An 8816-nucleotide genomic window follows, 5' to 3' on the forward strand; every position below is an offset into this window, starting at 1 on the left:
TGTAACGCTACTATTACTGTTACTGTTATTATTACTGTTACGATGTATTCCAGCTTCAGCCGATGAAACACTATATATTATTACGGTGTGTGGGTTGGATCCGTGTATCTGTCCAGGTCCGAGTTATGTTAATAGGGGTAAATTACTGCACTGAAGACTGAATGATACTGACTGAATTGTATATCTTACTGGTTTCGATTCTAATGATAAATGTTATTATGAAATGAAGACAATTAATTGAATGTTCATGATATGTTTATTTATTGAAATCTAATGTTTAAGTATAAATACATAAATTAAGTATTGGTTTATAGAAATACCACTGGATACATACTCAGCGTACGGTTTGTTTCCGTACGAAGGACTAGGTACGAAAAAAAGCTAAGGACTTAGCATCCAAGCCAGTCCCGGACTCAAAGTGGTGAATACTTCTCTTTTGGTAAAATGGGGCATGTACCTAGGTTGTTAAGGTGTTATTTTGTACATGATAGTGAATGAACATGAAAGACGTTGAAGCATGGTATGAAATATGCATATTTTAGAAGTTAAATTTACATGAATTTGTTTAGTATGATAATGTAGTATAATTTCAATATGAATTGTGGTATCCATGAGGGTACATTGCTTAGATGATTTAATGTTTAATTGGACATGTATTAAGTGTGTTTAACTGAGTTTTGGTTGAATTAAAAGTTGAGGAAATTATTAGCTTGAAGCTTAAGTTATGCTGGGTTGGTAAACTTGAGACAAAAGGCTCATTTTGAGTCTACACGGCCTAGCACACGTGCGCGTGATCAGACTGTGTGAGACACACGACTTGCACACGGGTGTGTCCCTTGCATCCTTAAATATGAATTCAGGATAGTACACGGGCAAAAGACACGACCGTGTGTCTTGGTCGTGTGAAGGACACGTGTTTTAAGCACGGTCATGCGTCAAAATCGTGTGAAAATGGCCTAAAAATGGTGAAAAATTAGATTACCACACGGCATAACCACATGGGCGTATGCCCAGGTTGTGTGCCCCTTTGATGCCTAAGAATTTACGAGTCAAATCTGCCCACGGGCTGGCCACACGGCCATGTCCCAGGCCACATGGGTGTGTGCCCCTATCTTCAAGAAAAAATTTTCAAAGTTGCCAATTTAGTCCCGAATCACTTCCAAAGCATGTATCAGGCCCCAAAGGCTCGTATTAGGGACTTTATAGTGAAATTTGAAAAGAAATGATCTAGAATGCAAATTTATGACTCAGTTTTGTATAAATGTTGGTGTATAAGTTTGGTAATGCCTCGTAACCCTATTCCAGTGATGGATATGGGTTAGGGGTGTTACACTCCTAACAATAAATTTCTCAGATGATTCATCTCGCCAAACCAACACGTTATCGTGAACTTCTTGGGCTAAAGGGATTTGGAGAATCTTTGCCGAAACTGCCTCAGAAAAGGTAGCCTTAATCAACTCAACTTTCCATTCTTTATTTTGACTATCAATTAAGTCTGCAACCCAAATTAGAGAGGCTCATTTATTTTGTGACAGATCGAACCTGACAACCAAACATCTTCCCGGATAGATATCTGCTCCCCTGAGCCCACTCTCTAACAGAGAGCAGATTGCAAAAGCCCTTTAGCAGCCCAAACGCTCTTTCAGGTATAGGAAGGTAAATTACCTAACCCTACATTAAGAAAATATGAATTTGAGAAATATTTTTCTTTTAAGACATGAGCTAACAAAGAATTAGAACAATTAAGAATTCACCAACCCTACTTTACCAATAAAGCAGTACAAAACTTGCTAGACTTTGAAACCCCATCCCTCCAAATTCTTTCAATCACACAAGTTTTTCCAGCCACACTAATGGATCCCGTTTATCCTCGCCCCTTTTTGCTATCAAAATCTCCCCATAACACTCTCCAACTCATCACAAAAAAGATTTAGGAAGAAGAAAGCATGCCATAGAGTAAGTAGGTATAGCTTGTAAAAAAGATTTAATAAACACTTATTTTCTACCATGAGATAGAAATCTAACACTCCATCCATCAATCCATTGCTTAAAATGGTCTTTAAGAATTTGGAAAGCAGTTTTTTTACAGCTCCCAACTACATTGGGCAATCTAAGGTACCTCTCGGGATTAGTTGAAGACCTCATCCCAAGAATCTTAGCCACCATCCTTTTATTACCATCGAGAGTATTGGTGCTATAAAAAATTGTCGACTTATCAAATTTCACACATTGACCAGAAACTCTTTTATATTTCTTAAGGATACCTTCAAAGTGTATGCACTTTTACCAATAACCTTGCCAAAAAGAATACAATTGTCCGTAAAAAGTAAATACGATATTTGCGAACCCTTCGACTCACCTTTGGCCCACGAATCAAACTATCCTCCACCGCTAATCACATAAAGGTAGATAGACCTTTACTGCAAATCAAAAAAAGAAAAGGATTTAGGGGGTCACTTTATCAAAGTCCCTTACTAAGAAGAAATATTTCCCTTAATTTACCGTTGATTATATCCGAATATGACACTGAAGAAATACACCGCATAATGGTCTCAATCTATCTACCATCGAATCCCATTCGAGTCATCATCTCCCTAAAAAATTGCCACTTGACTCTATCATAAACCATACTTATATCAAGCTTTAAAGCCATGAACCCTTATTTTCCCTAATCCTTTATAACAAAAAGTGTGTAAAAGCTTATAAGCAAGGAGCACATTATCCAAAATCAACCTTCTTAGGACAAAAGTGTTTTGAACACTATCAATACATAACTCTAACGCATCTTTAAACCGATTCATAGTCATCTTAGTAATTAGTTTATAAAGCACATTACACAAACTAATAGGTCTAAAGTTGGCCAAGTTTTTTGGATGAGCACATTTAGGGATCAACACAATATTAGTAACATTCAAAGGCCCAATATCCATAATTTATTTAAGAATTTTAAGTAAAAAGCAAAAACGTCACCTCCCATGATGAACCAACACTTTTCATAGAACAAAATCAGGAATCCATCCTTACCAAAGGCCTTCGTTGGCCTCATACCCTTGAAGATCGAGACAACCTCATCTTCTGTGTACCTCGCCAATAATCTTTCATTCATTTCATTTGTAATACACATCTTTATCCCCGAAAGGATGTGGACGAATTCCTAACACCTTTCGACGCTAAAAGATTTTGAATATACCTCCGAGCAATTGCTTCCATTTCCCCCTCCTCACAAGTCTCCCTGCCAGACATATATTCTAAGCATATAATAAAAAAATTTCAATGCCGACTAGTAGCAACATTATGGAAAAACTTAGTATTTTCCCCCCCACTTGAAACCAATACAATTCATCATTGTCAACCTCTAAATTAAGTTAAATCTTAGTGTCAATCATTTGTGCAAGACCTTTATTATCAACTTCAGCTTGCATCAATTCTTTTAATTTTTCTGTAAAAAATTTTTGAGCTCGTTCCTTTTATGACGAATCTCACCTGCCCATTTCATCAAACTGATCTTCAGGTGGTCAAGTTCACCCAAAAATTCTCTATCCATAGATGACCATAACCGATTTTCCTCATCACTAAAATACTCTTTCATAACCCACCAAACCTCAAACTAAAACCTTTTTTCAAACTATCTAATTACATCCTGCTTTAAACCAACAAGAATGGGACAATGATCAGAGAAAGAGTGAGTAAGATGATGTATGGTCACATTGGGGAACCTCTCCATCAATTTACTATTAGTCACGTCTCTATCCAAACGTTCTCTTATATTAGTCTCCGATAAATTCCTCCTGACCCAAATATACCAAACCCCATAATAACTAACATCCATTAATTGACAATCCTCTAAAACTTCCCTAAAAGCTTCCATCCTCCGTTCATCCCTCGAAGCACCTCCAACCATCTCAAAAGCATACATGATCACGTTAAAATTGTTACAAAAAAGCCAAATCAAAGTCTGATCCTACCCTAATTGACGTAACAAATTCCACGATTCTCCTCTATTTCTATTATATGGTGAACCATAAACCTTGTCAGCCGCCACCTTAATCCCTCATCAATCTCCTCCACCTCAATGTCAATGTGATTACCCGAGTAAGTGATAAGACTAACCGAAACATTCCCCCTCCATGCCATGCATAGTCTACCTCTAGAACCCATAGTTGACACATTGATACCCTCAAAGAACCTAAAACTTCTCCTAACATTTTCCATTTGAATAACACTAATTTTAGTATCCATAAAAAAGACTAGTTGATAATTATACACCTTCAATACATGCCAAAGTCTTCTAACGGCCTGTAGACTCCCCAAACCACAGACGCTCCAACTTACGAGTTTTATTGCGTTCGACCGGCTTGCCCCTTGGCAGTCACCAATAAAATTTGAGTATTATACAAATCTATCCCATTTCTAATCACAAAAAAATCCACCTCCTATCTTTCGTCTATTTTATCCCCATCTTCTCGCAACTTCTCCTTGCCATCAGCCCCTATACTGACTCTATAATTCGGTCTTAGAATGAAAAAAGTGGAGTAACATTCCAAATTTCCCAACAGCCCAACATCGATTTGAACTAATCAAAGATGCTATCCACATTTCTTACTTTCTTATAATCAGTCTTATCAAGAATGCAAAATCATAATCTTCTTTGCTCTCTACTCCACATTTATGTTTACCCCTTATACTACCAGTATACTTCTTATCAAGCATTACATTTCTCGCCAATCTTTTCCAACTGAGTATTTTTGGCTTTTCTATTAATACCCACATTGAACTTTCAGGCCCACAATTAGAAACCCACTATCAAAGACCAAATCTTCATTCAATCTAGAATTACCAGAATTATCCTTTCCCCAGCTAACCCCTGAATAGATGGAGAAAAAGATGATCCAAAATCCCTACAATTTTGTCGCAAACTAAAAGGACCAAATTCCAACAAGGACTTCTTGGACCCCACCCTTCCATTCGACACCCTACCATCTCTCGAATCTTACACCACCAAGTCTCTGCTGCCATCATTCACCTCACCGTTAATACCCATCTCCACCCCACCCGTGTACTGGCACTGCTTCATAGATTTTTTTATGTGAAAAGCTAAAGAGTAGACTTTCCTTCCCTATCAAATTTGATTCTGCCTTTAGTACCACAGAATATAAGAAATCCCCATCCGATCTCTCTTTCTCAACGCTGGACAAAACCTCGCACTCCTTAACCCCGTGTCCCATGTGTCCACACCCAAAACAAAAGATAAGGAGATTTTCATATTTGAAAGGTACCCATACCTTTTCTTCAGAATCCACCACCACAAAACTCCTATTCTTAAGGGTTTCTGCACATCATTTTGAACCCTGACCCAATAGAAATCACCTTTGAATTCAGATATGATAACTCCCCTAAAAGTCATGTCAATCACATGCAGAAGATCTTTTTTATCACAATCCGATGGATATGGACCGATTTTTAAGCCATATAGGGGACACAACAACTCAAATCTGGGATCGCTCAATGGGAGCAGTCAATCGAACGAAAATAACAATTTGTTTACAAAAAAGCCACGACATCCCTTCATGATAAGTTCCAAATTGTTCTCATCATCAAAAGTAATGAAAAATAAAATTTTCCCCACCAATTGAATATCAAACTTTTTTGTTGTCTTCCAAATACTTTTCATTTGTGCTCTAAAACTATATAGATTGTAAAACTGACTCGTCCAAACAGAACATAACAATGTTGGGCTATCACTCAAAACAACAAGCGAACTTTTAATTGACAATTTCACCAACTACTCTTCCGAAAGAGAGATCTCGTCCCTCCCCATTCCCGAAAAAGTCACTACCCTTCTACACCCTAGCCACAACAGTCACTGTTTCTAAGCGCTCTTGACTTTTTTTCCAATTTAACCTTTTTATTATAAAATTATATTTTTATTTTTATTATTTTAATTTATCCAATTATATTAAATGATTTTATAAATTTATAATTTTATTAATTAATAATATATTATGTAACTTTTTAAGTAGAAATTTTAAAAAATATGATCAAGTTAATTAATTTCATAACAATATACTATCATATTAATTAATACTTAATTAGTATTATTTTTATTATTATCACATGATAATACTGATAAATTATTATTCTAATTTCAATTTAGTAATATAATTAACAATAAAGAATATTCTTGTTGGTTTAAAAGTTTTTCCAAACTCTTACTTTTACATTTATTATAGATTTGTTCCTAATATTACACCCGTTGCATGGGACTTTACGCATTTAAAATTTTAAATTATTGTAATTAGTGTAAAAAATCATAATTAAAACATTTTTACCATTTACAATGCAATTTTTTTTCTTGATGTAACTAATGCAAAGAAATCTTATTTAAAATAATAAATAATAAATATAATTTAAGTATATAAACTATATTGATAATTAAAATATGATGCTAATAAAAATTTTCTATTCATCATTAAAGCATCAGTTTATTTATTATTATATAAAATCATTAATTATTATAAATAATATATTAGATTAAATAAATAATTAGAATTTGCTATTTAAAAATAAAGTAATATAAAAGTTTTCCTATTTTATTAATGGAGACATAATAATCTAAATACAATATAAATTCTAAATTTATTTATTATTATATAAATTCATTTAATTAAAATTTTTTAATAGAAACAAATCTTTTGTTTATAAGTATGATGAATTTTCTTATCAAGTAATTTTTTTAATCAAATATTTTAATAAAATTAAAATTTTTATTTATAAATATGATAAATATTATAAAAAATAAAAAATAAAATAAAATGTCAAATTCAATATTATAATAAATATTAAAGACTATATGGATCAATTAAAAAAAATTCCAAAAAAGAGCAACAATTTTTAAAAATAAACATGAGATGTGAAAGGAGGGATTTCTTTTCAAAATAAAGGATGATTTTGGCATAACTTTAAATTGAGTACATTTTATTTTTCAAATTTTTATCTCAAATTGTTTCTAGTAAAAAGCGTAACAAAATTTTCATTAAAAATTTAATTATTTTAAAAACGTTGAAATTGTTCTGAATTTATAAGAAGTTAGATTTGGGTGGTTTAAGTAAAGTACAAATTGGTCATTAAACTCTTGCCTTCATTTTATTTTCATCACTCTCAGTTACTGTTAAAGAAATGACGAAAAGTTAATATGAATGTTTTTATTAACCTAATAGTAAATTAGTGTTCTAATATTTATGCATTCTACTAATTTGATTTTAAATATTAAATATTTAATAAATTTAATTCTTAATTTTATAAAACTTATTATATTAGTTCGAATTATAAAAAAAAAATTTAACTTCAAACTTGACAAAATTTTTGAATAAATATAATTTTCGAAATACTATAGATAAAGATTAGCCCTTTCATTTATCTTTTCAATGGAGGATTTTGTTTTCACACCAAAGTTGGCTAAACAATCCTATAATGATGACATCTTTTCCTTTTTTATCTTTTTATTTATTTAATCAAATAATGACCCATCATAAAAAAATTAAAGCATCTATTTTTTTAAACAAATCGTAGTTTGCCATCATCCAATTAATCAATGATATATACTTATAAATCATCAAATATAAAACTTAATAATAATAAATGTCATATAAAAAATTTATAGTAATTAAAAAAAAAAGTTGCCATTTAAAAAATTTATTGAATTAGAACTAAATTGATAAATTTTGTAAACATTGAGGACTAAATTTATTGATAATTTTATATTTAAGATCAAATTGAAAGAATGTGTAAACATTGGATTACTCAATTTGTTATTAGACAAATAAAAAAAAGCCCACCAACTTTTCTTCACTTATGTAACGACAACTAACGGAGAGAGTGACTAAAGTATTTGATTTCAAAAAGTTAGGTGACTAAATTAAAAAAAAATTAATATAGTTCATTGACTAAAATAGGACGAAAGCAATAATTTAGTAACATTTTTGTAGTTTATCTTTTACCAAGGTAATGGCATCTCTAATTCTGGTAATGTGATATGGTGGAAATAATTGTATAAAACAAAGTCGTCACATTATCATGTATCTCTTACCAATTATTTAATGCTATTTCAACATTTTTATTTATGTTATTGGCACATCGTTTTGGTCGTTTTCTTAACTTGAACCCTTACCCCTAAACCTTGAACTTTAGACCTAAACCTTAAACCCTAAATTCTAGACCTTAGACCTTTGACCTAGTTCAGGGTCTTGGGTTCAAGATCCAAGGTCTAGGGTTGATAGGTGCTAAAAGTAACATGTTTTAGTCTCATTCTTAATGTATTTTTGGGTGATTATTTGATGTTAACTGTGAATTTTATACTCTTAATCCTTTAAATTCATGTTTTTATACTTAGGAGAGCAATTGGGAGCAAAATGAGAGAAAACCTAAAAATCAGAGCAAGCTACAAGAGCTACATGGGTTGACCTTTTCACACGGGCTGCCATACAACCATGTGGCAGATCGTGTCGATTTTATGAATTTGCACTCTGAATAGTGGAAAAACGTGATTTTAAGGTTTTTTGGGCATTCTAAGAGTATATATGACAAAAATAAGAAGATAGAAGGGAGATGCCATAGAATATTCAAGAAAACAACTCGAAAAAGGCCATTGAAGCTAATTCTGAAGCAGATATCTATCAAGATTGAAGACACCTAGTTGATTTCTCTGGAGATTATCATGAGTTTCTTTATTTCTTTCGATTACACTGTGTTTAGGATTTTTTATTTTCAAACATGAACTAATTTTCTAAATACTTAGGGAGATGAACCCTATAACGGAT

This window comes from Gossypium hirsutum, chromosome A11, assembly GCF_007990345.1.
Source record: "Gossypium hirsutum isolate 1008001.06 chromosome A11, Gossypium_hirsutum_v2.1, whole genome shotgun sequence".
Taxonomy (NCBI): domain Eukaryota; kingdom Viridiplantae; phylum Streptophyta; class Magnoliopsida; order Malvales; family Malvaceae; genus Gossypium; species Gossypium hirsutum.